A 22,680-nucleotide genomic window follows, 5' to 3' on the forward strand; every position below is an offset into this window, starting at 1 on the left:
ACATCACAAGGTCGAGTTCCCGGCAATTCTGCTTTCAGAGTACCTTAAAACATCATTTGGAAAAAAATAGTAACCCAGTAACTTATGAGTTACTATGATAACATGAGATGCTATGATGAAGAAACTGGCTGGTTGAGACTCGGGTATGCACTCATCCTCTCCACACACAGAATATGCAGCTCTTGCCAGGTGTCAGAGCAAGCAAATGATGAAGCTAGATATGGTCAACAATGATGTGCTACATACAGTGCATCCAGAACGCATTCACAGTGCTTCACTTTTTCCACATTTTATGTTATAGTCTTGCTCCAAAATGGATGCAATTCCTGGATAGGACCTCAATTTCCCTGAGGGAGTCTTTCCAAGGGATTAACAAAGTTCTGTCTAATTTAATCTAATTCTTTTTTTGTCATATAACGTCTACACGCAACACCACATAATGACTTTTTGCAACAAACTCAGAAGTCACATGTTCTACGTATTTGCAGCCTTTACCATGAAGCTCAAAATTGAGCTCAGATGCATCCTGTTTCCATTGATCATCCTTGAGATGTTTCTACAGCTTAATTGGAGTTCAGTGGATTGGACATGATTTGGAAAGGCACACACCTGTCTACATTTAAGGTCCCGCAGTGCATGTCAGAGCATAAACAAAGTATGTAGTCAAAGGAATTGTCTGTAGACCTCTGAGAAAGGATTGTCTCCAGGCACAAATCTAGGGAAGGGTGCAGAAACATTTCTGATGCTTTGAAGGTCCCAGTGAGCAGAATGGCCTCCATCATCTGTAAATTGAAGAAGTTCAGATCCATCCAGACTCTTCCGAGAGTTTGCTGCCCATCGAAACTGAGTGATTGGAGGAGCAGGGCCTTAGTCTGGGAGGTGACCAAGAACCTGATGTCACTCTGTCAGAGCTCCAGCATTCCTCTTTGGAGAGAGGAGATTTTTCCAAAAGGACAACCATCTCTGCAGCAATCCACCAATCAGGCATGTATGGTAGATTGGCCAGACGGAAGCCACTCCTGAGGAAAAGGCACATGGCACCCCGGCTTGAGTTTGCCAAAAGGGATCTGAAGGACTCTCAGACCATGAGAAACAAAATTCTCTGGTCTCATGAGACAAAGGCTGAACTCTTCGGTATTAATGCCAGGAGGAAACCAGCCACCATCCCTACAGTGAAACATGGTAGTGGCAGCATCATACTGTGGCAATGTTTTTCAGTGGCAGGAACTGGGAGACTAGTCAAGATTGAAGGAAAGATGAATTCAGCAATGTACAGAGACATCCTGGGTGAAATTCTGCTCCAGAGCGCTCTTGACCTCAGACTGGGATGAGAATGGGAGAATGGCCTTAAACCACACAGCCAAGACATCAAAGAAGTGGTTGCAGGACAATCTGTGAATGGCTTTGATTGGCCCAGCCAGAGCCCAGACCTGAATCTGATTGGCCACATCTGGAGAGATCTGAAAATGGCTGTGCACCAATCAATGCCCCCACCCCCATCTAACCTGGCAGAGCTTGTGAGGTGCCGCAAAGAGGAATGGGCAAAACTATCCAAAGATAGGTGTGCCAAGGTTGTGGCATCTTATTCATCATATTCATTTTCAAGAAGACTTGAGGCTTTAATTGCTGCCAAAGGTGCATCAACAAAGTATTGAGCAAAGGTTGTGAATACTTATGTACACATGATTTCTTAGTTATTTATTTTTAGTAAATTTGCCAAAAAAGAGTTGTCATTATGGGATGTTGTAAGTAGAATATTGAGAGCAAACACACAGGTGACAGTGGTAAGGAAAAACTCCCTCTGATGATATTGGGGAGGAAACCTCAAGCAGACCAGACTCAGATGGGTGAATAACGTTGTAACATAAGAAAATGTGGAAAAGTCAGTGTTATGACATGCTGTGAATACTTTCTGGAGGCACTGTACAGTAAAATCTCTGGAGGCATGAAACAAACACATTTTCCCATGCATCTTGTCATTGTTACTATTTCCCTCTGATATTAGATGACAACATTCAGTCTTGAAAGATGAGACCAAGCCATTTCCAACCTTGATGGCTTTATCCTGTTGGCTTGACATTTCAGCCCTCAGGTTGGAGTGAATTCACATCCTGCCTGTTATTGAGGAGACCCTCAGAGTTGATGGAATGGATGATGGAATAGTGAGATTGACTCCTCCCATTTCTCATTTGTGTTAAAAGAGAAGACGCCATCAACAAATTAACTGGGTTTTGCACCCTCATGGCTTGGAGACCATCACCCATAAATCTTGATCCCTGAACCCACACAGATTTAAATGGCATCACCTGGAAAGTGTGCAAGAGACTGCAAAATTATTTTATATTCCTAAAAAGGTTAACTCGAATCAGTACACATGGATTCCAAAGAAACCCCAAGGGTAAATTTATTGATATACCATACTTGCATGTCGGAATGCCCCGAGTGTTTAGCACGAAATTCTGCCTGAAGAGGGGGTGGGTCGGTATCCAGTATTACATTCGTCAGAACGACAACAATAAAATGTCTAATTTAATAAATCACAAATAACTCACGTTTGTGTCTGTTTCTTTCCTATAAAAATCATGTTCTCATTCATTGAATGTGTTGCATGTCAGTTGGTGTCTGGTGAGTCCTTCAGGAAGTTGTGTGCATGCTCAAATCCTTGAGCAGACATCAGACAGAGAACTTTTCCAGTGTTTGTTTTGTCCTGTACTTGTTTGTAGCTTGTCAGTGGATGCCCATTCGATGTTAAGCTGCACTCTCTTGTCAGCAGAAAGACCATAGAGCAGACCAACGACATGGACAATAATTTACTTCAGTGAGACATTTTGCACAGCATTATATTAAAACAAGAAACCCTGGCACTGATGGTAGCTTAAAAAGTTAACATTTTTGTGAGGTAAAAAATAATTCCTTTCTGAAATAGCACACAGATTACTGGTATTCCAGCACAGTCTCACGTTTTTTTTTTTTTTGTTTGTTTGTTTGTTTTCGTGCTCCTGTGATGAAATGAGTCAAATTTTCATGACGGGTTTTTTTTAAACTCACTATTACTAACCCTACTCCTAACCCCAACACTAACCTTACCCATAACCTAATCCTACAGCTCCCCCCCCACCCTAACCATAACCACCCCTGAGCCCCCTCCTTCACTTTTATTTTGTGCAGCAATCACGGGATGAATTTGAATGAATTTGTGCTGCCGTGATGAAAATGAGGCGCTTTTCATCACAATATCACAAACCAATAGATTAATGTATATTTTGTGCTGCTGAATCACGACTTGCCATGAGACTGGGTTGGGTATTCACATATATCTGTTTAAAACCAGGTGACTCTATGCACTTAATTTGTCTTCCACTGTCCGTTTTTCCTCCTCAGTAATAAAACCTCCAGTTTGCCGTGTTGCGATGGACAGCTGTTGTGGTCATAGCCAGAGGAGGTGGAATTTTATAAAATTAAAAATATGTTAATAGTATTAAAAACAAAACAAAAACAAAACCAAGACATTCTTGTTGGGGCACAGGTGTATAGGCTAGTGTTTCATAATGTGTACTGATGTACAATGTAGGTTTAAAATGTGATCTTATATTGTGTTCATGATATTACGCTGTCATTTGAACTTGATCTAGGCTCTTGCTCTATAAAGTGGATAAGAACTAATTATCTTATAGTTAATGTGTCCTTTTTATGAAACTGGAAAGAGGGTTCAGAAAATGAATGGATGAACCACAAATCAGCCCTAATTAAAATAACAGATGAACACACTGTCATATGACAAATGACTGAATTCTTCTATTTAATGATTTTTTTTTGTATCATTTTTTATCCTTAATGTGTCTTTTAAGATTGATTCACTATGACAGCCTTCCTTCAATGTTTTTGTTGTTGTTGCTAATTACCTTTTTTATGCTTCTTGGCTTCCCAATACCATAAACTGTGGGTCATTCCCTTTCACTCATGGTTCTCAAGATGGTACAAACTTAAATGAGCTAATTTGCTTGTGGCAGAGTAGGGAGAAATGGAAAATGTGTAGGTTAGGTGGTCCTTGAGGACCGGTTTGACAACCACTGCCTTTGACAAATTCTGTAGAAATTTTGAATAGATTGCATTTTTCTAGCCATTCTGTCTAATGCAGATTCTCAAAGTGCTTTACAATACCTCCTACTTATACACACTCCAGTGTCAATCTGCTACACAATAGGAATAACTTGGGGATTAAGGACCTTGCCCAAGGGACCTTAGTGATTTGTCAGTCTGACAAGGAACCAACTGAGGATCCTCTGGTCAGAAGCCTGCCTCTTAAACCTCTAAAATTATCACCTCCCCAGATCTGCACTAATTATCAGAAATGGACATGAAGAAAGGACATCTGGTTTCCCTTAATGCATTTACGCTTTTGCTTTTCTTGGACAAAAAGCAAATGTTCAAGTGTGTGAAATGTGAAACCAATCAAGTTACTTGTCAATATCACAGCTCAAGGAGTTTTAGAATTGTGTGTCATAAAACAAGTACTGTCCTTCTTTCAGGTTGAGTGTATTTTTGAGTACTAATCTCTGAGGCAAGAAAAAATAATCAGTTATCTTGAAAAATACACCTAAAAGGTATTTACTTTTTTTAGTCTAAAGTTATGTGAGTTCTCAGTCCCTCTAGTTATTTACTCTAGTAATTTATACAGCACCACGTTATCTCAAGACTCGACTATGTTCATGCACATCTGTGACTGCAGTTAGGAAGGACATCCTGAGATTTTTTTGATTGACAAAAGAATTCTCCAGCAGACCAGACTCAGTGGGGTGGACAACTGCTTTGGCCATGTGGAAAAAACAGAACAAAAGCGCAGCAGAAAACTGTCATATGCATTCAGAAGTATTGCATGTTCATGTGTTTGCAATGACAGATGGTTAAACAAGACAAACAGGAGGTGAAGTTTAGACTCCCAGAAAAACAGACTACGTAATTTGGGGGTAGGAGGGTTTCCAGTTTACTGGGCTCAGGATCTCACTGCTGCTTTTTGCAGATGATGTGGTCCTGTTGGCGTCAATGGCCTGTGACCTCCAACACTCACTGAATCAGTTCGCTGCGGGGTGTGAGGCTGCTGGAATGAGGATCAGCACCTCTAAATCTGAGGCCATGGTTCTCAGCAGGAAACCAATGAATTGCCTCCTCTGTGTAGGGAATGCGGTCTTGCCCCACGTGTACCTTTGGGTCTTGTTCACGAGTGAGGTGACAATGCAGCATAAGATTGGCCGGAGAATTGGTGCAGCACAGGTGGTATTGCATTCACTGTGCTGCACTGTTGTGATGAAAAGGGAGCTGAGCCAAATGCGAAGCTCTCAATCTACTGGTCAATCTTCATTCCTACTCTCAGCTATGGTCATGAGGGTGGGATCATGACTGAAAGAACTATACTGTGGGTACAAGCGGCTGATACAGTAGTGTTCAGAATAATAGTAGTGCTATGTGACTAAAAAGATTAATCCAGGTTTTGTGTATATTTCTTATTGTTACATGGGAAACAAGGTACCAGTAGATTTAGATTCTCACAAATCCAACAAGAACAAGCATTCATGATATGCACACTCTTAAGGCTATGAAATTGGGCTATTATTCAATCAGTGAGTTCGTCAATTTTGTGGAACAAACAGGTGTGAATCAGGTGTCCCCTGTTTAAGGATGAAGCCAGCACCTGTTGAACATGCTTTTCTCTTTGAAAGCCTGAGGAAAATGGGACGTTCAAGACATTGTTCAGAAGAACAGCGTAGTTTGATTAAAAGTTGATTGGAGAGGGGAAAACTTATACGCAGGTGCAAAAAATTATAGGCTGTTCATCTACAATAGGGGTGGGCAATCATGTGCCATGAAGGGCCAAAACACTGCAGGTTTTCCTTTCTACCAATCACCTCAGCAGGTGATTTCATTAAAGATCAGGTGTCTCAGCAGGTGATTTCATTGACTATCAGGTGTTTATGTTCAGAGGAGAAGCTCATCAGCACCCACCTGCTGAAGTGACTGGTTGCAAGGAAAACCTGCACTGTCTCGGCCCTCATTGCCCACCCCTGATCTACAATGATCTCCAATGCTTTAAAATGAACAAAAAAACAGAGACGCGTGGAAGAAAATGGAAAACAACCATAAAAATGGATAGAAGAATAACCAGAATGGCAAAGGCTCACCCATTGATTAGCTCCAGGGTGATCAAAGACAGTCTGGAGTTACCTGTAAGTGCTGTGACAGTTAGAAGACACCTGTGTGAAGCTAATTTATTATTCCCTCTGTTAAATAAAAGACATGTGCAGAAGAGGTTACAATTTGCCAAAGAACACATCAACTGGCCTAAAGAGAAATTGAGGAATATTTTGTGGACTGATGAGAGTAAAATTGTTCTTTTTGGGTCCAAGGGCCACAGACAGTTTGTGAGACAACCCCCAAACTCTGAAATCAAGCCACAGTTCAGCATGGTGGTGCAAGCATCATGATATGGGCATGTTTCTCCTACTATGGTGTTGGGCCTATATATCGCATACCAGGTATCATGGATCAGTTTGGATATGTCATAATACTTGAAGAGGTCATGCCCTTGAAATGGGTGTTTCAACAAGACAATGACCCTAAGCACACTAGCAAACGATCAAAATCTTGTTTCCAAACCAACAAAATTAATGCCTCGCAGATGTGAAGAAATCATGAAAAACTGTGGTTATACAACTAAATACTAGTTTAGTGATTCACAGGATTGCTAAAAAAAAAAAAGCAGCTTGAACATAATAGTTTTGAGTTTGTAGCATCAACAGCAGATGCTACTATCATTGTGAACACCCCCTTTTCTACTTTTTTTTACTAATAGCCCAATTTCATAGCCTTAAGAGTGTGCATATCATGAATGCTTGGTCTCAGATTTGTGAGAATCTACTGAATCTACTGGTACCTTGTTTCCCATGTAACAATAAGCAATATACTCAAAACCTGGATTAATCTTTTTAGTCACATAGCACTACTATTATTTTGAACACTATTGTATGTGTTTCCTTAGGATGGTGGCTGGTGGCTCCCTTAGAGATAGGGTGAGAGGCTCGGTCATCCGTGGGGAGCTCGGAGTACAGTCACTGCTCCTTCGTGTTGAAACGAGCCAACTGAGGTGGTTCGGCCATCTGGTAAGGATGCCCCTGGGTGCCTCCCTGGTGAGGTGTTCCAGGCAAGGCTATCTGGGCGGAGACCCTGGGAAAGACCCAGGACTAGGTGGAGAGATTATATCTCCACATTGGCCTGGGAACGCCTCAGGATCCCCCAGTCGGGGGTGGTCAATGTAGCCCAGGAAAGGGAACTCTGGGGTGCCCTACTGGAGCTGTTGCCCCTGCGAACCAATCCTGGATAAGCAGTTGAAAATTATGCTGACTCTTTTTAATTTTAATTGAAAACAACACTTACAAATGTATCTACTCCAAGGATTTGACTTTGTGGAGGCGGAAGGATTTTCAGGCTGTCTGTGGAAAGAATGAGTCAAGACATTGACCGTTTGTCAAATAACAGGCTCTTTAATATGAAGCTTTGGACACTGTGTCAAACAGGGTGTTTTGATTGGAACAGTGTAAAGTGTGGCTTTCTGAGCTCTGTTGTTACCCACATGTGAGGGCATGGGAGCCACATGGGCAGTTATGCATACAGTGTCCAAAGAATGCATCTGTCAAACATAAACACAGAGTTAATTAAAAAGAAACAGTTTGTTAAAACAAAGTCCCAAATGAAGGCTGAATGGTTGTCCTATCTACAAGAATGATGGATTTTGTCACAGTGTTTGTGGTTCACAGGGCTATGATGATCAAAGACACCCTTTCATCTGAGAGAATGTCTTTTTCATCATGGTGTAGATCATAGTTCACTTGGACATTGTGAACAACGTCCCACTGTGAAACTTGTCTTTATTTAAGACAGTGTCCTTTCTGGCATTGTGATTGACCACAAGATGGAACCATTTCAGCTTGCAGTTGTCTGTGCCACTTGGAGGTCATTTGGGTCTGATCAGGCTGAAGGAATGTCTTATCAGATGCCTTTCACACTGAGCATGGGATTACAAGTGGTCAAACAGAACATTTAGTTAACAGAAAAGCAATATTTATCATTTTGTAAGGAAACATCTTCATTGCATGCATCTCTTTGCACACATTAAAACTGAATTATCTGCTGGCAAAACAAAAGGCACCTAAGGCACAATACCAAGGTACACCAGTAGGTGTCCTTTTTATACTATATGAAAGAAGCTAAAATTATATAGAAAGAGGAGCCACATGGGGTGTGCAGCCAGTACATTCTGAGTGCCGGTCCCAAGCCTGGATAAATGAGAAGGGTTGCGTCAGGAAGGGCATCCAGCGTAAAATAAGCCAACCCAACTATGCAGACTAAGAATCAAATTTTCATACCGGATATGTCGCGGCCCGGGTTAACAACGTCCACCACCGGTGCTGTTGCCCAACAGGGTGCCGGTGGAAATTGGGCTACTGCTGGGCGAAGACAACGAAGAAGAGGAGGAGCACGTTTCCACAAACAGCGGGAGAAGAAGAAACCTAGAAGGTTGGAAATGAGAGTTGGGACTTTGAATGTTGGTAGTATGACTGGTAAAGGGAGAGAGGTGGCTGATATGATGGAGAGGAGAAAGGTAGACATATTGTGTGTGCAAGAGACCAAGTGGAAGGGAAGTAAGAGCAGGAGCATCGGCGGTGGGTACAAGTTGTTGTACCGTGGTGAGGACAGGAAGAGAAATGGTGTTGGGGTAATTTTAAAGAAAGAGTATGTTAAAAGTGTGTTGGAGGTGAAATGAGTGTCTGACAGGGTGATGAGTGTGAAGTTGGAAATTGAAGGGGTGATGATGAATATCATCAGTGCATATGCCCCACAGGTAGGTTGTGAGATGAAGGAGAAAGAAGATTTCTAGAGTGTGTTAGATGAGGTGGTGGAGCCGCCATTGTAGTTACCTGGGGCCGAATCTTCACATCCAGATCTAGGTCTATGAGCTGAAAGCACTTCACCTCACTGTTTCCTGCATTATCTGGCCATTGCAGGAAAGCAGTCCTGGAAAACCAGTTCATGAGCAGCAGGTGAGCTGGCGACAATGGCATGATGGCATGACCAGGTGGGTTTTGGTCAGTGCGGGCATAATGCCACTGATGGGATGTAGATTTTTGTATGCATGTTACTTTGTTGGCTATGTACTGTACATATGGAACCTCCTTGTTGTTATGAATGTAGCCATGTACCACACGGCTATCAGTGTAGAGCTTCACTTGCAGTTCTTTATCCATCTCTTTGGTAATGAACTCCGTGACCTTGATGGCAATCACTAAGGCACACACTTCCAAGCATGTGACAGTGTGGGCAGGAACAGTGGCTAGCTTAGACTTGCTCAACACAAACCCCACATACAGTAGCACTGACCTTTTAAGATAAGATAAGATAAACTTTATTGATCTCACAGAGGAGAAATTCACATGTTACGTCAGCTCTTAAGAAACACACAAGATGGGTGCAAGTAGAGGAAAATGTTCATCAAACAGCTTGTGCGAGGATAAGCAATAAAAATAATACTTGTAACAGTACCAGACATAAGAAAATGTGGTAGAAATAGAATATGTATGTATATATAGATACACACACTCACACACATACATGCATATATATATATATATATATATATATATATATATATATATATATATATATATATATATATATATATATAAGTACATATGCATATATATAAACATGATTGGGATTGAAAAAGAGATAGGAGCATCTTATTTACAATATGTGAAATGGAGTTTAGATGTGGTAAGGCGACATTAGTGCAGGAATTTGTAAACGAGTTGTTATTGCACATGATTTGTGGACATATTAATATTGCATGTGATTGTGGACATATTATTGCATGTGGTTATTTCACAGTGTTATTGTACAGTCTGACAGCAGCAAGGAGGAACGACCTGCGGTATCATTCCTTCTTGCATTGAGGGTGCCTCAGCCTGTCACTGAATGAGCTGTTCAGCTCCACTACAGTCCGGTGCAGAGGGTGAGAGGAATTGTCCATGATGGATTTGAACTTGGCTAACACCCTCCTCTCAGCCACCTCCTCCAGAGACTCCAGAAGACAGCCCAGGACAGAGCTGGACTTCCTGACCAGCTTATTCAGTCTCTTTCTCTCCTGCTCTGTGCTGCACAGGGCCCAACAGATGACAGCATAGAGCAGGGCTATTCAACTGGCCCATTTACCCATAAATATTAATAAATAAATGATAAAAAGCTGCTACAAAGCGCATTCGCCAATTTTCGCCACTGTATGCCACTTTGTGGCGCTTTGCGGCACGTTGAATCCTTTATGGCACGTCAGCACTGTTTCCAAACAGCCCCACCTCACGTGAAGGCATTGCAGGCACTTGAACAATTGTTGGCGGTAATGTACCATATTGGTTTGCAAACCGCCAATAAACTCGAATGAAGAAGAAGAGAACAACAGGGCGCATTCTAAGGAGAAGAGAAGTAAAGTTGACAATGAAAATAGAAGATTTAATAATGACTGGACTGATGAATATGTACACGTAGAAAATGCCGAAGGCAATCCTATGTGCCTGCTGTGTTATGACTGTTGCTCGGTGAATAAGGAATATAATGTGCGGAGGCACTTCATTACGACTCACTCCCGTTTTGACAATGAATATCCACCGGATTCTGATGCTCATCAAATAAAAATAAAAGGACTTAATATGAACTAAAAGCGAAGCACTGCAATCTTCTCCCGTAGCTGCACTCTGCAACAGAAGACAACACCAGCATCCCTGCGTGTTGCGGGTTCTTGCTAAAAAGAAAATGCCAACTGACTCCGAAACAGTGAAAGAATGCATATTAGCTGCCGTCGATGAGCTGGTAGCGCACAAGCTAAAACAGCAGGTAATGTCTTCAATCAAGTCAATCCCTCTGTCAGATACAACAGCTGCAAGACAACTGGATGTTTTAGCCACAGACGTTTTCGAGACTCTTCTAACTCAGTTGAAGAAAGCTGAATTCATGTCGCTGGCTGTGGATGAGTCAACTGACAGCTCTGATACAGCACAACTTTGTATGCTGCGGTTTTTCAACGGTGACCGTTTCAAGGAGGATCTGTTGGGTCTAATTCCACTGGGAGGATAAACAACAGGGGAAATAATTTTCCAAAAGCTTATTGCTTTTTTAAAGACAATGGACTGGACCTGGAGCGTATTAACCTGCTGGTTACAGATGGAGCTCCCTCGATGGCAGGAAGGGTCAAAGGACTGTCTGCACAACTGTCTGCTGTTGCACCAAAACTACAGTCTGTCCACTGTCTCATTCACCAGAGTGTCCTCTGCTCTCAGCTTAGTGGTGAGTTGAAAAGTACCATGGACTCTGTGATTGCTGCAGTGAATTTTATTAGAGCAACATCCAGTCTTCAGCACAGGTTGTTTCGCAGACTACTTGCTGATATGTCAGCTGAGTACTCTGACACTGACTCTGACGCCTCTACTGGTGGTTGTCTCTCACTGCGGTATTGTATCACTTCCTGTTCCGGAGCACAGTGGTGTTTTGCTGTATCTGTTAGCTGATTAATCTGCACAGTTAGATTGATCTAGTTAACTAGATAACGATTTGTTTCACAGTGTAATCTTCACGTGCCTTAACTAAAGCACTCCCTCTGCTGAATCACCTCTAAATTATTTACACATTATTCACTTTCTGTGTTTTTAGGAATCCGCTAGCTTAGCGCAGCTACTAGCTCTTAGCCGGTTTAGCATGGCGGCTTCTCCTGTCTCTCCCGCACTTTTCTGCTCTGGGTGTGAAATGTTTAGTTATTCCTCGGCCTCCTTTAGCAGTAATGGTACTTGAAATAAGTGTAGCTTATTCGTAGCTTTGGAGGCCAGGCTGGGCGAATTGGAGACTTGGCTCCGCACCGTGGAAAATCCTACAGCTAGCCAGGCCCTTGTAGTCGGTGCGGACCAAGGTAGCTTAGCCGCCGTTAGTTCCCCTCCAGCAGATCCCGAGCAGCTGGCAAAGCAGGCCGACTGGGTGACTGTGAGGATGAAGCGTAGTCCTAAACAGAAGCCCCCTGTACACCGCCAACCCGTTCACATTTCTAACCGTTTTTCCGCACTCGGCGACACACCCGCCGAGGAACAAACTCTGGTTATTGGCGACTCTGTTTTGAGAAATGTGAAGTTAGCGACACCAGCAACCATAGTCAATTGTCTTCCGAGGGCCAGAGCAGGCGACATTGAAGGAAATTTGAAACTGCTGGCTAAGGCTAAGCGTAAATTTGGTAAGATTGTAATTCACGTCGGCAGTAATGACACCCGGTTACGCCAATCGGAGGTCACTAAAATTAATATTGAATCGGTGTGTAACTTTGCAAAAACAATGTCGGACTCTGTAGTTTTCTCTGGGCCCCTCCCCAATCAGACCGGGAGTGACATGTTTAGCCGCATGTTCTCCCTGAATTGCTGGCTGTCTGAGTGGTGTCCAAAAAAATGAGGTGGGCTTCATAGATAATTGGCAAAGCTTCTGGGGAAAACCTGGTCTTGTTAGGAGAGACGGCATCCATCCCACTTTGGATGGAGCAGCTCTCATTTCTAGAAATCTGGCCAATTTTCTTAAATCCTCCAAACCGTGACTATCCAGGGTTGGGACCAGGAAGCAGAGTTGTAGTCTTACACACCTCTCTGCAGCTTCTCTCCCCCTGCCATCCCCTCATTACCCCATCCCTGTAGAGACGGTGCCTGCTCCCAGACCACCAATAACCAGCAAAAATCTATTTAAGCATAAAATTCAAAAAGAAAAAATAATATAGCACCTTCAACTGCACCACAGACTAAAACAGTTAAATGTGGTCTATTAAACATTAGGTCTCTCTCTTCTAAGTCCCTGTTAGTAAATGATATAATAATTGATCAACATATTGATTTATTCTGCCTTACAGAAACCTGGTTACAGCAGGATGAACATGTTAGTTTAAATGAGTCAACACCCCCGAGTCACACTAACTGCCAGAATGCTCGTAGCATGGGCCGAGGCGGAGGATTAGCAGCAATCTTCCACTCCAGCTTATTAATTAATCAAAAACCCAGACAGAGCTTTAACTTTAGCTCCACTACAGTCCGGTGCAGAGGGTGAGAGGAATTGTCCATGATCGATTTGAACTTGGCTAACACCCTCCTCTCAGCCACCTCCTCCAGAGACTCCAGAAGACAGCCCAGGACAGAGCTGGACTTCCTGACCAGCTTATTCAGTCTCTTTCTCTCCTGCTCTGTGCTGCACGGGGCCCAACAGATGACAGCATAGAGCAGGGCTATTCAACTGGCCCATTTGTAGTTGTAGTCTTACACACCTCTCTGCAGCTTCTCTCCCCCTGCCATCCCCTCATTACCCCATCCCCGTAGAGACGGTGCCTGCTCCCAGACCACCAATAACCAGCAAAAATCTATTTAAGCATAAAAATTCAAAAAGAAAAAATAATATAGCACCTTCAACTGCACCACAGACTAAAACAGTTAAATGTGGTCTATTAAACATTAGGTCTCTCTCTTCTAAGTCCCTGTTAGTAAATTATATAATAATTGATCAACATATTGATGTATTCTGCCTTACAGAAACCTGGTTACAGCAGGATGAACATGTTAGTTTAAATGAGTCAACACCCCCGAGTCACACTAACTGCCAGAATGCTCGTAGCATGGGCCGAGGCGGAGGATTAGCAGCAGACAGAGCTTTAATTCATTTGAAAGCTTGACTCTTAGTCTTGTCCATCCAAATTGGAAGTCCCAAAAACCAGTTTTATTTGTTATTATCTATCGTCCATCTGGTCGTTACTGTGAGTTTCTCTGTGAATTTTCAGACCTTTTGTCTGACTTAGTGCTTAGCTCAGATAAGATAATTATAGTGGGTGATTTTAACATCCACACAGATGCTGAGAATGACAGCCTCAACACTGCATTTAATCTATTATTAGACTAGTCGTTTTGACTGTTGGGGTTTTTCCGTAATTATTGTATGGCTTTGCCTTACAATATAAAGCACCTTGGGGCAACTGTTTGTTGTGATTTGGCGCTATATAAACGTCAGGTGGTCTGTGAACTGAGGGAGGAAATTATCACCTTTCTATGTGAATGCAAGCACAAGAAGGCTGAAACATTTCTGACAAAAATGCTAGATGAGAAATTTGTCTCAGAAATGTGCTTTTTAAGTGATATCATGCATCATTTGAATGGTCTTAATCTGAGTCTTTGGGGGAGGGATAAAATAGTGGCTGATGTGGTTGAAAAGCTGACTGCTTTTATAAAAAATAAATAGACATTTTCGCATGTGATCTTAACATGGTGGAGTGTCTTTGCCTCAAGTGGAGGAGTTTAAGTATCTCGGGGTCTTGTTCACGAGTGAGGGACGGATGGAGCGTGAGATCGATAGACGGATCGGTGCAGCATTTGCAGTAATGCAGTCGCTGTGTCGGACCGTCGTGGTGAAGAGAGAGCTGAGTAGGGGGGGCAAAACTCGATTTACCGATCAATCTACATTCCGATCCTCACCTATGGTCATGAGATTTGACTCATGACCGAAAGAACGAGATTGTGAGTACAAGTGGCCGAGATGAGTTTCCTCCGCAGGGTGGCTGGGCGCTCCCTTAGAGATAGGGTGAGGAGCTTGGTCACTCGGGAGGAGCTCGGAGTCGAGCCGCTGCTCTTCCACGTCGAAAGGAGTCATTTGAGGTGGCTTGGGCATCTTTTCCGGATGCCCCCGGACGCCTCGCTGGAGAGGTGTTCCGGGCACGTCCCATTGGGAGGAGGCCCCGGGGAAGACCCAGGACATGCTGGAGGGACTACATCTCTCGGCTGGCTTGGGAAGGCCTTGGGGTTCCCCCGGAGGAACTGGGGGAGGTGTGTGTGGATCGGGAGGTCTGGGCGGCTTTGCTGGAGCTGCTGCCCCCGCGACCCGACTCTGGATAAAGCGGAAGAAAATGGATGGATGGATCTTAATAACAGGCTGCTCCACTTTCCCACACTCAGTGACTTCATTAGTATATACTTTTGTTGTTCTGTTAAATAAAAAGGGAAAAAGAAATGCAGTAGCATTTGTCTCAATTGTACATCCGAGAGTAATAGTACAGGTCATGAGAATGTCCGGCCCACAGATCATAGTATTCTGACAAATTTGGCCCCTGGAAAAATATAGTTGAATAGCCCCGGCATAGAGGAGAGCAGAGGCTGCAACAGAGTCGTAGAAGGTCTTAAGCAGAGGCCTGCTCACTCCAAAGGATCTCAGTCTCCTCAGGAGATGGAGGCGACTCTGGCCTTTTTTTGTACAGGGCATCGGTGTTGTGAGTCCAGTCCAGTTTGCTGTTGAGGTGAACACCCAGGTATTTGAAACTGTCCACAGTCTTTATGTCCTCCCCCTGGATGTTCACCAGTGGGTGAGGTGGTGGTTTCCTCCTGAAGTCAATCACCATGTCCTTCGTCTTACTGGTGTTGAGACACAAGTGGTTGTGCTCACACCAGTCCACAAAGTCTGTGATGACCAACCGGTACTCCAGCTCGTTCCCCTCAGACATGTGACCCACAGTGGCGGAGTCATCAGAGAACTTCTGGAGGTGGCAGCTGTCCGTGTTGTGGGTGAAGAGGAAAGGCAAGAGGACGGTGCCCTGGGGGGCCCCGGTGCTGCACCTTACCACCTCAGACTGACAGCCGTGCAGCCGCATGTACTGCGAGTGGTCAGTGAGGTAGTCGATGGTGCAGGCAGCGAGATGTCCATCCACACCTGCGTCCTCCAGCTTCCCCTGCAGCAGCGACCAGTCTCATGGTGTTGAAAGCACTGGAGAAATCAAAAAACATGACTCTCACAGCACTTCCGCCGGTCACCAGGTGGGTGAGCACTCGCTCCAGTAGGTAGATGACAGTGTCATGTACCCCAATGTTGGGCCTGTAGGCGAACTGCAGTGGGTCCAGGATGTCGCTCACCACAGTGCGGATGTGAGACAGGACGAGCCGTTCCATGGTCTTCATGAGGTGGGAGGTCAGGGCAACTGGTCTGTAGTGGGCCGGTTGCTTGGCGTGCGTTGTTTTGGGAACTAGGACCACACAGGAGGTCTTCCACAGGGTGGGGACCACCCCCAGGCTGAGGCTCATGTTGAAGATGTGGCTGAGGACCTCACAGAGCTCATATGCACAGGTCCTCAGCAGCCTTGGAGAGATCCCATGAGGTCCCGCTGCTTTCCTCTGCTTCAGCCGCAGGAGCTGGCCTCTCACCTTGGTTGGAGTTACAGTGAGGGGGGAGGGAGGGGGAAGCTGAGGTGTGAGCTGAGGTGGGCTGGTGCTGAATACAGTCCCGGGGGGGAGGGACAAGGTCCCGGGGTGCAGTGGAGGTGACGGGGGTAGAAGGTGGGGGGTCAGAGGAACTGGAGGGCTGGCTGCTGAAGACGTGTGTAGAGCCAGGAGCAGGCAGGGGGGCAGGTGTGGAGGATCCAAAACTGTTAAAGTAGCTGTTTAGGTCTTCTGCGAACCGAGAATCTCCATCTGCAGTCCTGCTGGCACCCTGCCCAAATCCGGAGGCGGTTTGAGGCATCTCCACACGTCTCTGACGTTATTTCGGGCCAGCTGCTCCTCCATCTTCCCTCCATACACCTTCTTGACTGCACGGATCTTCCACTGGAGCTCCTGTTGGACTCTACGCTGCTCCTTTCTGTCTCCCGAGTTGAAAGCCCTCTTCTGCTGGTTCATCAGGACCTTCAGCTCTGTGGTCACCCACTGGTGGTTGTTGGGAAAGCACCGTACTCTCCGGGTAGGCACAGTGCTCTCTACACAGAAGTTCATGAAGTCAGTGACACACTGGGTCAGGGCATTGATGTCTTCACCATAAGACTTTTGAAACATGGGCCAGTCTTCTGAAACAGTCCCTCAGCCTCTCAGTGGCTTCTTCAGTCCAGAGTTTCAGTGATCTTTTATGTATTGGTTCTCTTCTCACCCTGGGTTTGTATTGGGGGAGCAGATAGATGAAATTGTAATCCGAGCATCCCAGCGGGGGGATGGGGGTGGAGGTGTAAGCGTCCTACAAATTAGCGTAAAAAATGTCCAGTATTCTATTGTCCCTGGTTTTACACGTGACGTACTGGGTGAATGTGGGGAGGGTGGCGGAGAGGGACGTGTGGTTAAAGTCCCCGGTGATGATGAGGAGGGCACGGGGGTGTTGTGTCTGCAGCCGCGTGACTGTACTGTGGATCCGCTCACAGGCAGCGGCAGCGTCTGCAGTGGGAGGAAAATATGCGCAGAGCATAATCACACTTCCAAACTCTCGTGGGAGATAGTACGGCCTCATGCTCACCGCGAGTAGCTCCATGACCAAGGAGCAGATCTGATCCTTCACGTGAATATGAGCTGTGCTGCACATCTCTCACTCACATAACGGGAGCCCCCCTCCTCGTTTTTTCCACTCTCCACCAGCGTCCCGTCCGCGCGGATGAGTGTAAAGCCGTCCATATTAATGACCGAGTCCGGTACATATTCATCCAACCACGTCTCCGTGAAGCACATGAGACTGCAGCCCTTATACAGCCTCTGGAAACGGGTTAGCCCTGCTAGCTCCTCGGCCTTGTTGCAGAGAGCCCTTACATTCCCCATGACCACAAATGGAATATAAGTCCTTCTCCACTTCGTCCGTCCCTGCAGCCTCTCCGTCTCTTCCGTATGTCAGCAGGTATGTACAGGTGCTCATCATAGTGGGGACCCGGCCCACTGTACATTGAGTCTCTTAGTCCAAGCAGCTGATCCCGGCTATAAACAATGGGACGTCCGGAGCTGGAAACAAGGGGATTTCCCCGCGCTGCCTCAAATAGTGCGAAAAGCAGCATAAAAATAATCACAAGAGTGACAAAATTGGGTTTTCCCATGTGCATACTTGCACAGGGTACCACCCACTGCAAATAATGACAAATAAGCACTATTAAAAGTATTAAAAATAACGAAAGTAGGAAAAGGGGGGGCAGAGCTGAAATAACAAGCAGCTGCGTCGGCAGCGCCATCTTGAATCTGTGACTCGCAGATATGCCAAAGTAACTATGCCTAGAACAGATGCATCTGAAAACACACATAGCTCTCTGTCCTGGGCTTGAGAGAGTAAGACTGTAACATACAGCCTGGGAATGTGTAGGCACTCCAGGTCTGTAAGTGACGTAGTACATGCTTCCCATTGAGCTTGCTTCTCTGCAGGGAGAGGCTCATACCAGTCCTGCTGCACATAGGAGAAGTCTCTCACTGTTGTGGATGTGTCATGTCAGTTATACCTAGGGATGGGTATTGATAAGATTTTATCAATATCGACGTCATTATGAATTCCACTTATCATCTGATTCCTTATGGATTCCCTTATCAATACCTCTTACCAATCAATCAACCTCTTACCTTACAAATACCTGAATTTTCTGTGTACTAAAAGTAGCCTTTACAGGTTTTCTATGTCAACAACATTTTATTGAGTCTTAAATAGTAAATAAATAAAAATAATATAAATCTAAATATGAACTTGGTCACTGTATCCTAGATCTCTGGACACAAATAAAAATTAATAAAATCTGTACATACATGGTCACTGGATCCTTGATCTCTGGACATACAGTGAGGAAAATAAGTATTTGAACACCCTGCGATTTTGCAAGTTCTCCCACTTATAAATCATGGAGGGGTCTGAAATTTTAATCTTAGGTGCATGTCCACTGTGTGAAACATAATCTAAAAAAAAAAAAAATCAGGAAATCACAATGGATGATTTTTTAAATAATTTATTTGTATGTTACTGCTGCAAATAAGTATTTGACCACCTGTGAAAATCAAAGTTAATATTTGGTACAGTAGCCTTTGTTTGCAATTATAGAGGTCAAACAATTACTGTAGTTTTTCACCAGGTTTTCACACACTGCAGGAGGGATTTTGGTCCACTCCTCCATACAGATCTTCTCCAGATCTTTCAGGTTTGGAGTTTCTGCTCCCTCCAAAGATTTTCTATTGAGTTCAGGTCTGGAGACTGGCCAGGCCACTCCAGGACCTTGAAATGCTTCTTTCGGAGCCCCTCCTTAGTTGCCCTGGCTGTGTGTTTGGGGTCACTGTCATGCTGGGAGACCCAGCCATGACCCATCTTCAATGCTCTTACTGAAGGAAGGAGGTTGTTTGCCAAAATCTCACAATACATGACTCCATCCATCCTCCCTTCAATACGGTGCAGTCGACCTGTCCCCTTTGCAGAAGAGCACCCCCAGAGTATGATGTTTCCACCCCCATGCTTCACGGTTGGGATGGTTTTCTTGGGGTTGTTCTCATGCTCTAAACAGGGTAAGTGGAGTTGATTCCAAAAGCTCTATTCTGGTCTCATCTGACCACATGACCTTCTCCCATGCCTCCTCTGGATCATCCAGATGGTCACTGGTGAACTTCAAATGGGCCTGGACATGTGCTGGCTTGAGCAGGGGGACCTTGCTGCCCTGCAGGATTTTGACAGCATCATGTGTTACTAATGTAATCTTTGTGACTGTGGTCCCAGCTCTCTTCAGGTCATTGACCAGGTCCTCCTGTGTAGTTCTGAGCTTTCTCAGAATCATTCTTACCCCACAAAGTGAGATCTTGCATGGAATCCCTGACCGAAGGAGATTGACAGTCATCTTGTGTTTCTTCCACTTTCTAATAAATAGTCATAACAGTTGTTGTCTTCTATCAAGCTGCTTACCTGTTGTCCTGTCGTCCATCCCAGCCTTGTGCAGGCCAACAGTTTTGTCCCTGGTGTCCTTAGACAGCTCTTTGGTCTTGGCTATGGTGGACAGGTTGGAATGTGATTGACTAAGTGTGTGAACAGGTGTCTTTTATACAGGTAACCAGTTCAAACAGGTGCAATTAATACAGGTAAATAGTGCAGAATAAGAGGGCTTCTTAAAGAAAAATTAACAGGTCTGTGTGAGCCAGAATTCTTGCTGGTTGGTAGTGGTTCAAATACTTATTTGCAGCAGTAACATATAAATAAATTATTAAAAAATCATACATTGTGATTTCTGGATTATTTTTTTTTTTTTTAGATTATGTCTCTCACAGTGGACATGCACCTAAGATGAAAACTTCAGATCCCTCCATGATTTCTAAGTGGGAGAACTTGCAAAATTGCTGGGTGTTCAAATACTTATTTTCCTCACTGTAAATGAAATCTGTACATGTTGGATCCTAGATTTCTGGACATAAATAGAAGTTCCATAGGGTAGTCGATGTGGACATGTGCAGCACTGGTATATGCTTCTCGATGTCACCTGGCCTGTATCTTTCAGAAAACTAACTGTAAAAGTTGACTTTAAATACATGATTGGTGGTGGCTAAGTGGTTAGTGCATTTGGTTTCAATGTGGAAAGTTCCTGGTTCAAGCCTCACCCCTGTCACTTTTCTCCATGTAATGTGGAGTTGCGTCAGGAAGTGCATCCTGTGTAAAACCTGTGCCAATTCAACATGCAGATCCACCTCGGATTCATTGCGGCGACCCTGAGAGCAAACAAGGGAGCAGCTGAAGGGCCTTACTTACTATATACTCAACCTATATTTCAACCTATACATGAAAATGCATTTACTTGCAATATTTTGCAATCCACCTGATTAAAAAACCTACTTACAGAAACTATTGCATTCCAAGAGGTCAATGCAATAGTTTTTTTTTTTCTTGGTTCTTTATCTTGTCTTATAACTTGGCTGTTGTCCTCCTTTTGCCTCACTCACCTCTGCCCTATCTGCCCTTTTCTCCAACACCAGCTACAATATATTGTAGAAACACATAGTATCAAGTGAATTCTAAGTTAGTTTACCAAATATTGAATGAGGACTAACTTTTTCCCACCTCTGAGCAGATCATAAAATTATTATGAATCCAGGTGTTTTTTCCCTCCTCTCAACCCTAAAAAGAAATTATTACCTTGGAAGCACAATGTGCCAAGCCGGTAGCAGTTCTTCAAGCCACTGTCTCAGGGAGTGGGAGTGAATCAGTTTATAGGGATATGGTTTACTTGACACAGCTATGTCTGCGGTTGTATTGTCGATTTATGAATATTAATTGAGGTTTGACACTATTATTGCCTGAAATGCACGCTGAAAGATGGCATCTTGCCCAAATCATCCACATGGCAATAAAAACTCAAATTGGAGTGCTGCACCGTATTCTTTGTTCATGATTTATGTACTTTTCCATGACTGAAAATAGGATCTGAGGACAAAATAAACCAGATCCTCAAAGGATTTACTGTTTTAAGGTCATATCAATACCCATCAAGGTTTTTTTTTTTTTTTTTGAGTTACATAGTACTTTATTCCTGAAGTTTCTCAAAGTGTATTGAAAGATGAATTGTCATGGTCATGATCAGCATATGCAGCTACAGTGATGGCTGCGTGTCCTTCTGTGGGATCTGCTTACTATCTCACTCCATAGCAGACATCCAATAGCTGAGAAGCAGGTTGTGATGGCACCTTGGATGCCTTCATTTATAAGAGACATATAAAAAAGTCTATCTAGGGCAGCCCAACAGGCATGAAATGTGATAAGAAGACAATCGAGGACAGAAAATGCAGAGGAGCCACATTACACCCTTCATTGCTTCATGACATACCACTGCTGAGCACAGTCACCACTTTCCCAGACACCAAAATGCCATTTAAACCATCATTTAATCCCCCTTAATGAATTGGAATCCCCTTTTCTCTTTGCTGGGTAAGTAGGGCTTAGTGGTAATTGAATGGGTAGTACTAGTCTGCATAATTTTTCTTATGCTAAGAAAGGGAGGGGGGAAAAGAAAGATGTGTGAATTTAATGTGAGCTTAGAGGAAACTGGCCTTGAGTACACAAAACGATCTTAAGAGGAGAGGCGGGGGTTGCTCAATTCCAGGCTGTACCACCCCTTTGCTGACCTTTTGAAAATGGACTTTAATGCACAAAGTGGAATAAAGCAGAATTAATCATGTGCAGGACTAGGTCACGGACAAGGGTGTAACACAGATGGTTGAATGGCACTATAGGTGTGTGTAGGTACCACCAAACACACACAAATAATCCACATTCTTTGTCAAGCAAATACAACTGTACACACACATACACATGCACACAGATAGTTCTTATACTTAATGGTCCTGTTGAATTTGTAGTTGCAAAGGTTATCACTGCAGCCCTGACATACAATGGTACAGTAGTTGTTTGATTTTACTCCCTACTGAGCAGCAGGTCAAACTTATGTGTGAATGCATAGATGCATATGATTGACTTTTGATGTTACATGACGCATGCACCTCTGTGCCATGGTACAGGAAGGAGCATTAGATTAAAAATGAGGTGCTTGAAAAGTTGAATGTCCTCTGCATTTTAATGATGTTTCATACCTATGTGACTAACTCCACTGAAAATACCGGGACCTCTACCAAGTTTAAAAGAACACACAGCATAACACAAGCATCATTTCTCATTTCCATCTTGACACTGGGGGGGGGGGGGGGGGGGGGGTTCAGATTCTTATGTGCATCACAATATGAATGCTAACTATTCTGAATCTATTCACAAATGTCAGAAATTGTATTTATGAATGATGACTGCAGATGAGGGAACCATTGATTTCTATTTGAAAGGCTCATTAAAAGTCTG

The 22,680-nt window shown here is 43.9% G+C and overlaps 1 long non-coding RNA gene across 1 annotated transcript; it reads right to left on the reverse strand.

Annotated features, from left to right (window-relative positions):
- Positions 1-256: 256 nt before the first annotated feature.
- On the reverse strand, positions 257-20,897 carry LOC117511612. The gene is made up of 3 exons (XR_004560996.1): positions 20,886-20,897; positions 8,306-8,308; positions 257-326 (listed from the first exon to the last, which is right to left on the reverse strand). It is a non-coding gene; the product is annotated as an uncharacterized LOC117511612 (long non-coding RNA).
- Between the last annotated feature and the right edge of the window lie 1,783 nt (positions 20,898-22,680).

The sequence above is a fragment of the Thalassophryne amazonica genome, chromosome 6 (genome assembly GCF_902500255.1).
Source record: "Thalassophryne amazonica chromosome 6, fThaAma1.1, whole genome shotgun sequence".
NCBI lineage: Eukaryota > Metazoa > Chordata > Actinopteri > Batrachoidiformes > Batrachoididae > Thalassophryne > Thalassophryne amazonica.